This window comes from Schistocerca piceifrons, chromosome 2, assembly GCF_021461385.2.
Source record: "Schistocerca piceifrons isolate TAMUIC-IGC-003096 chromosome 2, iqSchPice1.1, whole genome shotgun sequence".
NCBI lineage: Eukaryota > Metazoa > Arthropoda > Insecta > Orthoptera > Acrididae > Schistocerca > Schistocerca piceifrons.
The window spans coordinates 854743681-854761234 of record NC_060139.1 but is presented as its reverse complement, the minus strand read 5'-3'; the positions used below and the strand labels follow the sequence as shown (position 1 = coordinate 854761234).

The 17554-nt window shown below is 41.0% G+C and overlaps 1 non-coding gene across 1 annotated transcript; it reads left to right on the top strand.

Moving 5' to 3' along the window:
- Positions 1–10129: 10129 nt before the first annotated feature.
- On the top strand, positions 10130–10204 carry Trnas-aga. Its single transcript has one exon. It is a non-coding gene; the product is annotated as a tRNA-Ser (tRNA).
- The last annotated feature ends 7350 nt before the right edge of the window (positions 10205–17554 follow it).

Here is a 17554-nt window from a genome sequence, read left to right as displayed (position 1 = left end):
GAAGACGAATAGATGGCTTTAAGAGACGAATACAGTAGAAGAAAAATGAGTAGCTTTGAGAGATGAAATAGTGAAGGCAGCAGAGGATCAAGTAGGTAAAAAGACGAAGGCTAGTAGAAAGACAGGGGAAACAGAAGAGATACTGAATTTAATTGATGAAAGGGGAAAATATAAAAATACAGTAAATGAAACAGGCAAAAAGGAATACAAACTTCCCAAAAATGAGATCGACAGGAAGTGAAAAATGGCTAAACAGGGGTGACTATAAGACAAATGTAAGGATGTGGAGGCATGTATCACTATGGGTAAGATAGATACTGGCTACAGGAAAATTAAAGAGACCTTTGGAGAAAAGAGAACCACTTGTATGAACATCAAGAGCTCAGATGGGAAACCAGTTCTAAGCAAAGAAGGGAAAGAAGAAAGAGGGAGGAGTATATACAGGGTCTATACGTGGGCGATGTACTTGAGGGCAATATTATGGAAATGGAAGAGGACATAGATGAAGATGAAATGGGAGATACGATACTGCGTGAAGAGTTTGACAGAAAACTGAAAAGCCTAAGTCGAAACAAGTCCCCAGGAGTAAACAACATTCCATTAGAACCAATGATAGCCTTGGGAGAGCCAGCACTGACATAACTCCACCATCTGGTGAGCAAGATGAATTAAACAGGTGAAATACCTTCAGACTTCAAGAAGAATATAATAATTCCAGTCTCAAAGAAAGCAGGCGTTGACAGGTGTGAAAATTACCGAACTATAAGTCTAATAAGTCACGGTTGCAAAGTACTAACACGAATTCTTTACAGACGAATGGAAAAACTGGTAGAAGCCGATTTCGGGGAAGATCAGTGGGGATTCCGCAGAAATGTTGGAATACGTAAGGCAATACTGACCCTACTGCTTATGTCAGAAGATTGATTGATACTGGGAGCGAAGGGCTATTTACAGTTTGTACAGAAAGCAGATGGCAGTCATAAGAGTCGAGGGGCATGAAAGAGAAGCGGTGGTTGGGAAGGGAGTGAGGCAGGGTTGTAGCCTTTCCCCGATGTTATTCAATCTGTATATTGAGCAAGCACTATAGGAAACAAAAGAAAAATTCGGATTAGGAATAAAAACCCATGGAGAGAAAATAAAAACTTTGAAGTTTGCCGACGACATTGTAATTCTGTCAGAGGCAGCAAAGGACTTGGATGAGCAGTTGAACGGAATGGACAATGTCTTGAAAGGATGATATAAGATGAACATCAATGAAAGCAAAACGAGGATAATGGAATGTAGTTGAATTAAAGCAGGTGATGCAGAAGGAATTAGATTAGGAAATGAGACACTTAAAGTAGTAGATGAGTTTTTCTATTTAGTCAGCTAAAGAACTGATGACGGCCGAAGTAGAATAGATTTAAAATGTAGACTGGCAATGGCAAGGAAAGCGTTTTTAAAGAAGATAAATTTCTTAACATCGAGTATAGATGTAAGTGTCAGGGAGTCTTTTCTGAAAGTATTTGTGTGGAGTGTAGCCATGTATGGAAGTGAAGCATTGACGATAAATAGGTTAGGCAAAAAGATAATAAAAGCTTTCGAAATGTGGTTCTACAGAAGAATACTTAAGATTAGATGAATAGATCACGTAACTAATGAGGAGGTACTGAATAGAATTGGGTAGAAAAGGAATTTGTAGCACAACTTGACTAGAAGAAGTGATCGGTTGGTAGGGATCACCAATTTAGTATTGGAGGCCAGCGTGGAGGGTAAAAATCGTAGAGGGAGACCAAGAGATGAATACACTAAGCAGATTCAGAAGGATGTAAGTTGCAGGAGATACTTGGAGATGAAGAAGCTTACACAGGATAGAGTAGCACGGAGAGCTGCATCAAACCACGCTCTGGACTGCAGACCACTACTACAACGCATCTGTTCTTTCAGATATGTCCGAAAGAACAGACACCATTTTGGTCTAGTAGCCATTATGAATAAGACACAAAGGAAGTACAAGCATTGGCTGCGAATGGGCACTGATACAAATCACTGGGAAAAGTTGGAAATATTTCCCCATTGATTTAAAATAATGCCCTTTCGCAGCCATTTTTTATACTTCCTTTTTGTCTTAATTCATAATTGCTGTTGGATCCAAATTGGGTCTGTTCTTTCGGATATGTCCACATTATACATGTATAATTAACGCGGAGATGGCCAATGAAATCTTCAGTGCGGATGCACACGAGGCACGAAATATTACGGGAGTAGGCGAAATGCCGCGAGTAATGAGTAAATGCGCAAAGGGCACTACATTAGTAGTGTGTGGATAAGTCGAGAATTCAGGTCTGACAATAGACGTGCTGGGGTAGCCTGTGCAGTTGTGACGACCACTGTGTCCGGCTAGCTTAGTGGTCAGAACATATGCCTGGTATGCACCAGGAGACCGGGGTTCGAATCCGGGTCCGGCACTAATTTTAAACTTTCCCCATTGATTTAAATCAATGTCCATTCGGAGCCAACAATACGTTTCTCTCCCTACCAGTGCTACCAATATTGCTGGTAATCCTGCAATTTTGTGCGTCATTTACGTTCTGTATCAGAACTACTGAACAGTAGCTCTGGTACATCCCAACTCTATGTACGGGTGCGCAGCACGTACGCCGGCGTGCCGTAAACGGGAAGCTGCGTCACTTGTCATCCGGCCGACTGGAGAGCCCAGCTTCCCGCGGTGGGAGCGCTCGGCGTCCGGCCGGAGCGCGGCTCGGCAGGGCCTAACCGTGCAGCTGGAGCGCGCTCGCCCTAAGCGGCCTTTCCAATCGATACGGCGCGCCCTTAAAGCCGACATGGCGCCCTCGTCCCCAGCGTAAACTGCCCAAAATTACCGCCCGCCGGTACCTCCCTCGCCCCTCTGTCACTGCGATGCGTTGCGGAGGGCGGATATGCGCGATGGAGCGGCGGCGTTTCGCCTACAGCAACTTCGTATCGTCGCCATTATAAAAGCGAAACCTTTACTTCTCTTTTTTTGCTCACTCCGAGCAAGTCATCTACGTCACTTACACGTAGGGTCTATATACTACGATGGTGTGCTTAAAAGTAACGCCTCGGAATTTTTTATTTTGTTTTCAGTAGCGGTTGGTTATTACATGTCATGCATGTTACTCGGCCGACTTTCGCGTTTCGCTGACGCAAGTTGCAACCGTCTGCCTCTAGAGGGCTGGGAATTGTAGCATGTAATGTGACGGAGTGTAACGTAACTATGTCGGTGCGTGAGAGACCTTCAGGAAACGGAAAGCACGAATTCGAAGAGTTTGTCCACATATGGAGCACCGTCTCTTTCAGCACGACAATGCCAGACCACACAACACGAGCGTTGTGACAACTGCAACAGTCCCACGCCTCGGCCTCACTGTCATCGATCGTGCTCTGTACAGTCCCGACCTGGCCCCATCCAATTTTCATCTCAAAGAACGCCTTCGAGGGCTTCACTTTGATAGTAATGAAGCGGTTCAAGCAGAGATGAGGTTGTCGTCCCGTCACTGAAGTGAAACATTCTACAGTGACAGTATCATCGAACTGGTCCCGCATTCACAGAAATATGCTCGTCACCAGGGTGACTATGTTAGGAAATAGATATGTAGAAATGGCTCTGAGCTCTATGGGACTTAACTTGTCATCAGTCCCCTAGAACTAAGAACTACTTAAACCTAACCTAAGGACATCACACGCATCCATATCCGAAGCAGGATTCGAACCTGCGGCCGTAGCGGTCGCGCGGCTCCAGACTGTAGCGCCTAGAACCGCTCGGCCAACCCGGCCAGCTAGATATGTAGACATGAGGAATAAAGATGTAAAAAGCTTTAAAAGTTTTCACACAGAAAGTTGGGCGGCATTACTTTTCAGCACGCCCTCGTACTAAAGTCATTAAGTTTTGAGACTGACGTCCGGAGATTAGGAACCCACAGGAAGTTGGATGTTCACGAAATGCCGTCTAACGTCGCGTACACATTTTGTTTTATTCACTTCTATTGGCTACGGCGTGCACTTAAGCATATCCACACCCTCCCTCCCCGGCCGCCGTGGCCAAGCGGTTCTAGGCGCTTTAGTCCGGAACCGCGCGACCGCTGCGGTCACAGGTTCGAATCCTGCCTCGGGCATGGATGTGTGTGATGTCCTTAGGTTTATGTGGTTCTAAGTCTAGGGGACTGATGACCTCAGATTAAGTCCCATAGTACTCACAGTCATTTGAACCATTTTTTTGAACACACTCCCTCAAAATACCGGCCTCGGACAAAAATACGGAAAAGCCGCAATAAGCGCATGCTTCAACATAAATGCAAACGCTAGCCAAGCCCTCATGTTGCGCTACGGTATTTGAGCACGAGCAGTAGCTATGCAATGTTCTGAATGCGTTGCAATTGTCAATCGTGATCAGAACAGTGTTCTGTCTAGTTGTGAGTGCATTATGCCGGACCTGAGTGTATTCGAGCACGTGAACACTGTTTGAGCTCTTATGGTGGATTCTACCGAAACCAAGGAAGCCGAAGTGCTTGATGTTTTAAGAGGCACCATATTTATAATTTTGAGCAGTGCACAGCTCGTGTTCATGCCATTTATTGTCCGTCATCTTCTATTACGGCACTGCGTAGTTTTCTTATTCTATTTACTGGCGTCACTAACTTCCTGTTTTACTTGTCTGTGAGCAGCAGTAGCAGCGCGTATCGATAAGTGCATTGTCGTACCATCTCTAGAGCGACCGATAGTATTTCCGGGTCGTTGTGTGTCTGGCAGTCAGTCGGAGACGGACCATCAGTGCAGTCGGGATGCAGCAGCAGTGAAGTCGGGGACGGAGCGCCGATGAGGCGCGGACAGCCAGTGCTCGCCGACCGCTGGCAACACGTATGAAGTCTCCGACGGAGGGAGATTGGAGCGGGACGACCATTGGTTGGTCGTTCGGTTGATCGTCTCATCGGCCGACGTATATTTGGTCCTTTCACCGTTTCCGGGCCTGAGGAGCCAGTCATTTGGCGTGGACCAGCAAGGAAGTCTCTCCGTCGCTCATACTCTGGCCGGGGCCGCTGGCGGTGTGCACGCGCGGTTGGAGTGTGAGGTGCTGTTTGCGAGTGCCCACCGATCTTGGACATGAAAGTTGAGTCCTCGCTTGACCTACCATCGAGCCTCAACTGAATACAGTTCTTCGTTCGATCCTGGTTGTCGCTTTTGGGACATTCCCGCGAGCAGCAACGTGTGTGTATTCAAGTCGGCTAAGATTCCAGCCGTCTTCCTGTGGCGTTTAACTTAATTTATTCCCTGTTATTGAAGTTGACCAGCAGTATCTTCTGCCTTGTGGCAGTTGACGTTCCGGTTACCTGCCCTGGTCGTTGACGTAATTTTTGGCAGTGTATTTTCCTCGTCGTGTTGTTGCTGTCCAGTGCGGCGTGTAGTTCGACTGCTGAGGTGTTGTTGGTCGTTGTGGACGCCAGTATTTTGTGTGTCGTTGTATTGAAATCTTGTGGTCGTTTTGCTGGTTGTGTGGAGCAGAACTGATTTTGTTGATTGGTCGGTCGGCTGTCTGTCAGTTGGGTTTCCTTCAGATTAAGAAGTCGTTGGACAGGCTGCCTGTCTCGCCTAAACGGGCGTTGGTGTTACAATCCCAGGCCGACCCTTGGAAACTTCTGAGCGCTTTCCTTGGGTGTTATATAGTAATTTCGCTGTCTGGGTTTTAGTCATTTGCTTGATATGCGACCTTCAGCCGAGTATCAATATCTCTTAAATTAATGTTCTTGTCTTGCCCTTAATGCATAAAATTGTTGTGTTTTTGTGTGGGTCCTCCAGCCGAATTTTGCATGAAATGTTTTAAGATAAGTTCTTCAGCCTTTTGATTGAAACTCTTCTTATTGTTTAATATGCGGCATCCAGCGAAGTTCCATTATAATTAAATTGCTAAGGCCTTCAGCTTTAGATTGAAGATTTAGAAAAATACGGGCCGCTGATTTGCGTATGCGACAGTACCACCCGATAGCGGCCCAGATGGGTTCCATAGGATTTACACTGGGCGAATTTGGTCACCGAAACACCAACGTGAGGTGACTATAATGCTCCTCAAACCACTGTGGGACGCTTCTGTCTTTGAGACATGACCAGTTTTACTGCTGAAAGATGACATCAACTTCGGGGAAGATATCAAACATTAACGGATGCAGGTCGTTCGCAGCTGTCAGCGTGTCTTTGATTACCACCACTGGTCCCATGCAAGCGCAGGAAGGTGCCTCCCATAGCATAAAAATGGTCCCACCAGCCTGCGTCCGTGGCGCGCTGCACGATTCCAGCCGCCGGTCACCTCCATGACGACGGAGATGCTACCATCGACCTAGAGTAGCAAAAATGTGATTCACGTTAAAATTCTCCACGTTTCCACTGATCGAAGTCGAATGTCGATAATCTCATGCCACTGCAATCGTAATTGACGATGTCGTTGGGTCAACGTAAGAAGACGTAAGGGCGGTCTGCTGCGGAGCTCAATGTTCAACAATGTCCGATGAACGTTGTGCTTCAAAACACTTGTCCGTGCACCAACATTCCGCTCTTTCAGCAAGGATGTTACAGATCACCATATATACTACTTTAGAGAGCAGACCAGCCTCCGAACTCCTAGTTCTATGAAGAGTTGTTGACGTCGAACCACTTAGCGCCTAGTGGTAGTTTCACTGTCCTACCTCTTTCCGTAGATGCTCACGACAGCAGCACATGAACACTCTGCCACCTTCCCTGTTTTCGGGATATTCACAGGCACTGCCTAATTATAATTTATCCTTTGTCAAAGTCCCTTATCTCACTGCATTTCCCCATTTGCAGTCCACATCTTTGATAGAGTGATCGCCTGCCTGCATATGCGCCCCTTATATACTTTTGTTATCGAGTCACGTGCCTGCAAAGCCACCAGGCGCCATCCAACGTCGCGATGGGCAGTTGTCATAATGTTTTGGCTTATCAGTGCAATATTATTCGGTTAAGCCTTCTGTTGTTGTTGTTCTTTGTTCCTATGGCCAGGCAATTTGAGGTGCCTGTCGCTCTTATCAAAACATAACAGCTTCCCTTAGGTAACTATCACAGAGTTATTCTTGGACGGTGTGTTTTAAACTATTGGCGTCTTGTAAATTGCATTAACGTCTAGTGTGCCATTATTTAGGTCGTTCAGAGTATCTTTTTGGTTTGGAACACTATTCACCAAATCGCCAAGTCGCTTTCTTTAGTTTTTGGACCCTTTAAGCATATGCGCCTTATCAGGGCAAATCTTGCTGCACGTGTTTTGATGGGTTATGCTTCCGAGCCAAGTTTGTGTTTACATAGGTAAGGTTCATCAGTCAACCATTCGAGTCTTTGTTCGACCAATGAATTCCGCCCCGCGCGAAGTTTTTTTTACCGTTTCTGCCTCGTGGTGTGATTTGTAGCTGAATGTCGGTTCGCCGCTGCACGTCTTCACTGTCAGGTGTAAGTGGGGTGTGGTTGCCTTGGCCAATTATCTTACTTTCATTTTGGTAATCTTTTACAATTGCTTTGTCCGCAGTGCCAACGTGTGATCTGGTGACTTACGTTTTTCCTCGTTTTACTTAAAAATAACTTCTCTGTTCATCAGGCTATCATTGCATGTTTGTGGCCTTGGGGCTGCTCCCACTAGTTGCTTAGAAAAAGAGTGTGGTGCGCAACGTATCGGACCCGTCCTCAGTAATTTAAGGTTTGTTCGTCCGAAACACATTGCCAGAGGGCTGGTGATTTCATACCAAGGAGCTTTAATTTTTTTGTTTCCTCTTAATACAGTCCTATTTAGGTAAGCCTGCGTTATTTGTTGTATTTTAGTCGAACACATTGTAAAGGTGGTTGTGGCCTTTCTATTTGAAGACCGTTTTCTTAGAACCTTTGAAGAGAGTGTTATGTAAATTAAATTGATGAAACGCTGTCTTGCTTCTCTTATTAAAATTTGCTTTATATATTTCAACAATGGTAAACATTGGCTCAAAGGTTTTGGATATCTTTGGAAAGAGATTAACATTTACCGTAAATTTAAATTTTCATACTTCATGTTTCAGTGACAGACTTTTGGAGAGCAAGCATTTGAATTAACACTATAAGCTTTCGTTATCTGATCTCACTGAAATGTGTGATAAATTGTTGATCAATCATCAGTAATTGCTTTTAACTATGTCTGTTTAAATTAATAGTTTTGCCTTAATGTATCAAGGTCCTGTTGGCCAAAATAGTAAAATTATTTTGCTGGCAAGTGTTAAGAAAAAATGTCCACTCGAATGATGCTCAACCGTTATTTGATCCATTCCTTCCAAAGCTAGGCGTCCTAACGTCAGTAGTGCGTGCCACGTAGTACAGTGATGCCCTGTTCCAAGATGACAGGAGTCGTGTTAGCATCGTCCATGAGTGGTTTTGTGAACATGAGAATGACCTGTCGCGTCTTCCCCGGAAACCACAGTCACTGGATGTCAGTAGTATTGAGGCTCTGTGGCCTACTTTGGCGATAATTGTGCGAAGTTGTCGTCTACCTTCATCATCGTTACCTGAATTGGTTACTATTTTATTAGGGAGAATGGTATAAGATTCTCTCGCAAACATTACATGAGCTGTATTTATCCATTCCCACTCGTCTTGACGGTGCTTCGAGCAACTGTTTCCCTATACCGTGTCACGCACGGTGATGTGTCGTGTTTATGGTGTTTCCGTATTTTTCTCAACCACGTTTAGTTGCTGTTTGTCGTTATGCACGTCTGTCAACATATGTATAGATGCTGAAAGTCCACTGAAACATGTTGGCAGGAATGTCCTGTTCGGTGGCAGTCATGGCCTCATCAGCCACATGAAATTTACGCCCATGTACGAGTGCTTTAATGAGGTAGGAAACAAAAACTGTATGGTGCCAGATTAGGTGACTAAGGGGGTTGTGGCAAAACAGCTACCTGTTGCCTTGCAACTCCCTGTTGGAGGAGAGAGAGCGATGTGCAGGAGTTTTGACTTGTACCAACAGCCAACTCATCCAAAGCGCAGGCTGCATATGACGAACTGAATCACATAAACGACGAAGGAACTGCTTGTAGCAGGTTTTGTTTTCCTTTGCACCGACTGGGATGAATTCCATGTGAACAATTCAATTTGAAATGAAAAACAGATGAAGCATCACATAGACTTTTGACCTGCCATGTAGTGTTTTTTTCTGTTGTGTTAATACTGGCGTTTTGCAGGTGGCGGATTGTCACTTCAGTAGCGAATCGTACAATAAACACCATATTTCGTCTTCAGTTATTATCCACTAAATAAACGCCGAATTATCGTTAATACTATTATAAGGTCCCCACAAATCATAATGCAATGGAAAATGGAAATCGTTTGGCGTCATTCGCCGTGGGGGGGGGGGGGGGGGGGGCGGCTCTTACGGAAAGTCCTGCGGCCTTGATGCAGATCTTAGTACACTCGACGCCCCCGCATTGGGCGACCTGAGCGCCGGATGGGGATGAAATGATGAAGACAGCACAACACCCAGACTCTGAACGGGGAAAATCCCCGAACCAGACGGGAATCGAACCCGGGCCCGTAGGACGGCAATCCGTCACGCTGACCACTCAGCTATCGGGGCGGACACGATGCGATAATCATGTTGATCTTAAGTCAGGATCGTTGTCATACCTTGCTGGGTAACATGTGGTATATTCAGGTCACTAGTCACAATTTCGTAGCATATGCCCCTGCTGCTGCTGAGAGACCATCTATTGTTTGGGAGCGGTTGGCACGCACTAACATTGCAAATTATCCGAACTCTGGACCTTTGCCTTTCGGGCAAGTGCTCTACCAAATGAGCTACCCAAGCACGACTCACACACCGTCCTCACAGCTTTACTTCTGCCAGTTCGAGTCTCGGTCCGGCACACAGTTTTAATCTTCCAGGAAGTTTCATATCAGCGCACACTCCGCTGCAGAGTGAAAATCTCATTCTGGAAACATCCCCCAGGCTGTGGCTAAGTCACGTCTACGCAATATCCTTTCTTTCAGGAGTGCTAGTTCTGCAGGGTTCGCAGGAGAGCTTCCATAAAGTTTGGAAGGCAGGAGACGAGGTACTGGCAGAAGCAAAGCTGTGAGGACGGGGCGTGAGTCGTGCTTGGGTAGCTCAGTTGGTAGAGCACTTGCCCGAGAAAGGCAAAGGTCCCGAGTTCGAGTCTCGGTCCGGCACACAGTTTTAAACTGCCAGGAAGTTTCGTATCAGCGCACACTCCGCTGCAGAGTGAAAATCTCATTCTAGTTCCTGTACTGCCTGACATTGTCGTTTGTGGTAGGCGACCATAGCCTTTATTCTCGGTCAGTATCACCAGCCATTTTATTACGGCTGGGAGCGTCACTGCGTTTGGTCCATATACCACCGGAATTTCGCGGTGAAACATGTGCCGTGTGTTCCTGCGATTTGATTGTTCCGGTGTAGTGTGTTCGATCTCTTTCGATTCGCTTTGCGGTGCGCGGGTTGGTGTGCCCCCTAGGATTCCGTGCGGGAAGCCGAAAGGGAGTCTCGGGCAGAGAAAGAGAGAGACGAGCGGGCCTGGGCGGAGCGAAGCCGGAAGATCGCGGAAGTCGCGTCGGCAAGTGGCTTGAGTGTGGCAGTTGCATTGGGGCCGGCCGAGCAGCGGAACTGGAGGTGCTGAAGTGACTCGCTGTCGTTCGTTCTGTTTACGAGTTCAACCTTCCTCACGCTGTGGCTACCGGCTGGTGTTATTCTGGCTATTACCTTATTAGCGGCATTTGGATTAATAGTGTTAATGGTGAGCCTTCCACTCCAGCAGCCCCTGTATCCTGCCCCCAACCATATCAAAACTGTGTGTAATTTAGACATTTTGGCCAGAGAAATCGTGCTGCCCCGCGAGTTTCAAGTTTGGTGTACGTTACCAGTTGTCGCGCCATTTCACTCTGAATTTGTAAGGCACCTGTCATCCGTACCGCAGCAAAACCGTGTCTGCGGGAAACATGGAACATGAACTCTCCTGCAACAACGCACCACTCGTTTTGTGCAATGGTCTTCGTGTGTGACTTACTTTCTGAAGTCCTCTCATACACAACTGGAAATGAGTCATTACGAGAACAGCCTACTCTACCTAGCAAGGATCAGTATTAAAAAAGTATCGTCATTGGAGTCATGACATACTATTAAAAATCGGAAAGAGTTGGCTTAAGCGCAGTGAATACAACGGTAATGAAGGATGAGAGTGGGGCGGCTCGTTAACGGCACGGCCTCACTTCTCTCGGCAGCTCACCAGGCGCCTGGCGGAGAATACCTGACACGGAGAAACATCGCCTAAACATTTTGTGAGATGGGTCGCAATGTTAACGAGTAAATTCTGTACAGTAGTTCTGTGTGATGTTCTGGAGACACATACTCGTTCAAAGTATTCGTTATTCGTTGATTATATTCCTGAATATCATTACATGTAATGGGTTTATGAAATTTGTAGCGGACTGTCCTTTCACTAAGGATCATAGTGGGAAAAAAAGAAAAATTATACAACTTTTGCCTCTTTTCCGCTCCGTGATGATCGCCCTACACAGTCAGAAAATGTCCTAAATTGTCCCAACGCGAACTCATATGAATAGTATAACGAGACTCTAAAAGAGAATCAGTCTCTTCATTCACCTCAGATCAGAATTTAATTTTACGGACCAGCTGAAAACAATGTAAGAAACGAGGTAGCATTCTTGATAAAGAAACCCACAGCAGCTTATAAATAATCCTTTATTAGTAATTAATTATTGTTCTAATATAGTTCAGTAATTAATTGTTTTAATAATAAAGGGTCATTCAGCATTCGTGGAGGTATATTCCATCTTTGCAAACAAACAAAAGGCAGTTTGTTTTTTGCCATAGCGTTTCTCTTGGTTTATTTGTGAAGTATCTTCAGAGGCGATTTTCGCCGTTTCCTCCACCACATTTATTTCAACTTCCACTTTTCGCTCTCTTCTTAATCTGTATGTTCAGACTGAAATGTGGATAGGACGAACTAACAGATGTCGGAGACGTACACTTTTCGCACAAGTAACTCACATCTATTGTTCCAAAATGGCGCGTAAATTCATAGGACTGGGAGCAACAGAGATGATGGCAGCTTATTTGAAATGGTTCAGTAAGATTAGTTTAAAACAAAAAGGTTTTCAAAATTTGTTTAGTAAAGGTTTTACATGGTACAGTCGGACGGACTGCGGACAGAACAATATCGTAAGGAAAAATTAATTTAGGAGTCTCTGTTTCAGGCTCGGTATTTCCACTTTCATTTAACTGCATACGCTCTTCCAGTTTCTCTATTCATGCATACCATATCGCTATCTTGAATCTAAATGAAAATATTTTACAACTACATGAGACTAACGAAGAACATCCCCGTTTGGCAACAACACAACACTCCTATCACTCTTATTTACTCTCTTCCTATAAACCATAACTATTACCTGTGCCACTACACAGGGTGTTTGTCTTAACTGTGAACAAGTATTTATCTCCAAACATACGCATCGTACGAAACAGATGTTCTACTGGTCAATCAACCAATAACTTCGGTAGCATATTTTCAGACCATATTTACTGCACATGTAACAACCATATTAGTGTTTATTTTGTGACTCGATTGTTCTATGATTGGAAAACATGCGTGCTACCTGCCTGGTTTATATTTTTGTAATTTTTTTACTTATCTACACGTGGGGAACACGCAGTTTAATAGATCTCGACGATGACTTCACTCAACGAAGGCCAATTACTCCCAACATTGTTGTACTTGATAATGTTGAAAATATCATTCGAACATTATTACATGGCGGTAGCCCAAAATATGAGAAGATTGTCAATAATTATGGGATTACCAACTGTAGATTCCGCCATCACAAGTCATCATTTACTACCATCCTACCTAATACACTAAAATACTTCAGACTAAAGCTTCATCACAAACTGAGGCGGAAACATTCATCAATAAACCGACAGTATACCGAAACTACTAAAAAGACTAGCTGACCAATGACAGGGATTGCACCCTTCCACAATTTCTGACCTGACCTATACTCTGCTACGCAAATGTAGCACCGATGTTGGTTCCTCTAAATTTCTATTAAGCCCTACAGATCCTACAATGCGTCGCACTCCGCCTAGCTTCTCGTATCTACTTAGCATCACGTACACGAATCATTTATCAACTTATAAAATTCTCTTCCATATTGAACACCTACATGTTTTCTATATTAACTACAAACCTGAGGCTAAACACCCTATAGTTTCACTCTTAATCACCCATCCTACCAATATCCCGAGCCTTAACCACCAGAGTCACCCAAAAATACATATACACACTCTCCACAAACTCTCCCAATGGCACTTTCGTCACCCTGATAATATGCACCATCCTACTTATGAACCGGAACCCACCTCTCCTTCCGCTGACACAGTGTGGGGAAGAGCAAGTACAACCAAAGAGCTTTCTCCAGACATGTCTTTGCTGGTTATCGGGCTTCAATTCGAAGCAGGACTCGCCGTTGTACTCCAGTCAATGAGATTCCGGTCTGAAGACGTGTCTGGAAACGCTCCATACACTGGTGGGATACCAATCTAACTATCATCTGCCACATGGCCAGACAACCAGGAGTGATGGTCTGAGCTAGCATTTCTACCAGGAGTGATGGTCTGAGGCTGTTGTTGTTGTTGTGGTCTTCAGTCCTGAAACTGGTTTGATGCAGCTCTCCATGCTACCCTATCCTGTGCAAGCTTCTTCATCTCCCAGTACTTACTGCAAGATCTTTTATAGTATGTAGTTCTTGCTTATAAAATTTTTGATTGGTATCTTTCAATTTATATGTAACTGGATTAGAAAGAATTAAATTGTCAATTTCAAATAGATCTGTTGACCAATTAGCATTATGTCCACTAAAAAAAATTCCTTTAAGTTTACTGAATCTCACTTTATCATACACTTCAAAGTTTGTTATAAAAAGTTTAAAATATTTTTTTGATTTACGTTATTTACATCTCTTGGCTCCAATTGTCTGAGGTAGCATTTCTTTTTATAGCAGGAACTGTGGCACCCTTACAGCACACTGATACACAGACAATATCATACACCCCATTTTGTTGCCCTTTATGTCAAGCCATCCTGGGATTTAATTTCAGCAAGATAATGTACACCTACACAAAGTGAGAGTTTCTATAGCTTCTCTTAGTACTTACGAAACCCTACTTTGTCCAGCAAAGCCGCCAAGTCTCCCACCAGTTGAGAACGTTTGCCACTTCAGGAGCAGGACCCTCCAACCAACTATCCAAGAACTCAATCAATGCTAAGCTGAATAACTGCTTGCATAAGGGCCAGAGGTGGGCCAGCGAATTGCTTACATCTGGCATTACTGAAGTTGTTCCTCTTGAATAAATGTACTTAATCACCTTTCTTACTTAAAACTTTCTCAACAGATATACATCAAGATCTTTTGCAGTTTTTAGTTCTTGCTTATAAAAATTGTGATTGGTATCTTTCAATTTATATGTAACTGGATTAGAAAGAATTAAATTGTCAATTTCAAATAGATCTGTTGACCAATTAGCATTATAGCCATTTTAAAAGAATTCCTTTAAGTTTACTAAATCACACTTACATCTGGCATTACTGAAGTTGTTTCTCTTGAATAAATCTACTTAATCACCTTTCTTACTTAAAATTTTCTCAACAGATATACATCAAGATCTTTTGTGGTTTGTAGCTCTTGCTTACAAAAATTTTGATTGGTATCTGTCAATTTATATGTAACTGGATTAGAAAGAATTAAATTGTCAATTTCAAATAGATCTGTTGACCAATTAGCATTATAGCCATTTTAAAAGAATTCCTTTAAGTTTACTAAATCACACTTACATCTGGCATTACTGAAATTGTTTCTCTTGAATAAATCTACTTAATCACCTTTCTTACTTAAAACTTTCTCAACAGATATACATCAAGATCTTTTGTGGTTTGTAGTTCTTGTTTATAAAATTTTTGATTGGTATCTGTCAATTTATATGTAACTGGATTAGAAAGAATTAAATTGTCAACTTCAAATAGATCTGTTGGTCAATTAGCATTATAGCCATTTAAAAATAATTCCTTTAAGTTTACTAAATCACACTTTATCATAAACTTTATATTTGGGTTAATATCTTCAAAGTTTGTTAAAAAAGTTTAAAACATTTTTTTATTTTCGTTATTTACTTGTCTTGGCTCCAATTGTGTTGTTCAATTTTTCATATTATTGCATTCATTAAGAATTTTTGAGACTGCATCTATCCATTTATAGTATGGTTTTGAGGCTATATCTATAGAATTCCTCTCCTTTATTTGTTTGTAGATTTCATCAATTCTCCGTCTAAATATTTTTTGAAAAATATTAGTTATATTTTTACAGTTTTATCCTGAACTGGAATAGCCTATGCAAATTTTGGAAAAACATCAGTTATAGTTAATACATATTTGTATCCATTTATTTTTGAAATTCGTCTTAAGTTGCCTGAATCCATTTCTATGAAATGTGTTAGCCATAAATCATCCATGCCACATGAAACTAAACATCATATTTCAGTATTTCTTCTTGTCAGTTGCATAATTTATTACTTATTGTGTAATTTATTAATTATTTCTATTTGAATATTGTTAGAACATGTTCCAGCACCAACAATATATCTTAAATTTAATCTTTTTAGTTTTAAATACTGACCAAAGACCATACGTTCACTGACTTTGTTGTTATTCTCTCCACATGATGAACGAAAGTAATTTTTTTTTAATTTTAAACATCAAATATGATTGACTGAAAGATAATTAATGTTAATAATCTATGTACAGAAAATTATCTACAATTTTTTTAAATTGAAATTTTTTTTGTAAAATAAATTTAATTTATGAGTTCTGAAATAAAATATTTGATCCTTTTTTTAAATAAAATAACTCAGTACATTTTTAATTAAATAAAAACCATATGCTACTGTATTTATTTTATTTTGTGAAGCATATCTCTTATTATCAAAAGAACTTAATAATTTTTTGTTGTATTCAACTAAATTAACTGTGTTTTTGTGTTACATTATATTTAGACACTACATTGTTCTTTATTGTGAAGGAAACAGTGTTTATAATCTTATAATATATTTTATTTTCAACAACACATTTCAATATTCCTTTTGATTTTTCTCTTCTTTATCATCAACTTGATAAGCATGTATTTTCACTCTTAAACAGCAAAATTGATCCATTATTTTTCCTTTACATTCATCTTCCATTTATCGAATACATTTTATTTACTTGAGGTATATTTCTGATATCACTAGTATCAAAATAATTAATCATTGATTTTACATCTTCACAAAAATCGTCAATTTTCACACTGTAGTTGTAACTATTAGCATCTTGGTAAAAAAGTTCAATTTTTCCACAAAACTTTACTTTCATAACATTCTAAGGAATATCATACATTATTTATTTTGATAAACGAAGTATACCCTTTCCAATAAAATTTGGTTTCGTAAGGAAAATTTCAGTGTTACTTATGTGAATAACAGCTAAGTCTTCATTAATTATTGTTCTACTTGTAAAATTTGGTTTATATATTAATTTATCACATTTTCAGCATCTGAAATTACTTGTGGGACTGCTCTGTTTCTTTAATATATTTCCGTTCATTTTTCTGAGTACAGACTTAGTCATCAGTTTGAAAAAATCTTTTTCAAAATCTATATAATATTTTTAGATATTATATTTCGTTCTTTTGATTCCCAGAAACAAATACAACTCAAGATTTCTATTATGAAGAAGATAATTATATTTACTATCTAATGTAGTTAATTTTATTTTATTTTAAGGTGGTATTGGTAAATTTTTCTGTAAATCATAAAAAATTCTAAAGCAAATTCGAAATATGACCTATTTTGTTTTAGAATCTATATTTTTGGGTTCACCCTACTGAATCCTCCAATGGTAAACTTTCACTCACACTGTTGTCATATAATATTTTAAATAATATGATATAATGTTTTTAACATATTAAAAATTATTGAAAGATTTGATAAAATATTTTTCTTCTATTTATTATTTACTTTTAGATACTATTTTTACAATGTCAGAATACACCATTTCTTATTCTGTTTCAACTTTTACTGGATTATTAATGAAGCAATATTTTTGGGTATAATCCAATTTTATTTATTATTAAAATCAAATACACACATAAAACAAACAAATTTTTGATGTTCATCTTTTATTAATTTAACTTGAAGGATGTTTTAACCACCAGTATAGTGATATGCTTCCCTTTTTTATAATGAATTAACTTGGTATGTTTTTTTCATAGGGTATATAGTTTCTAATTTTAATATTTTTATTTTCAAGATGAAGTAATGCCTTTTTTGTGGAGCACATAACTCATTTTAGATCATTATTTTATAGATTATTAAATATCAATATTCTTTAATTTTTTCTACTAACTGAATGAAATGATTAAGCAATTACTGTGCCCTGATAATTCTGTTTAGTGATCA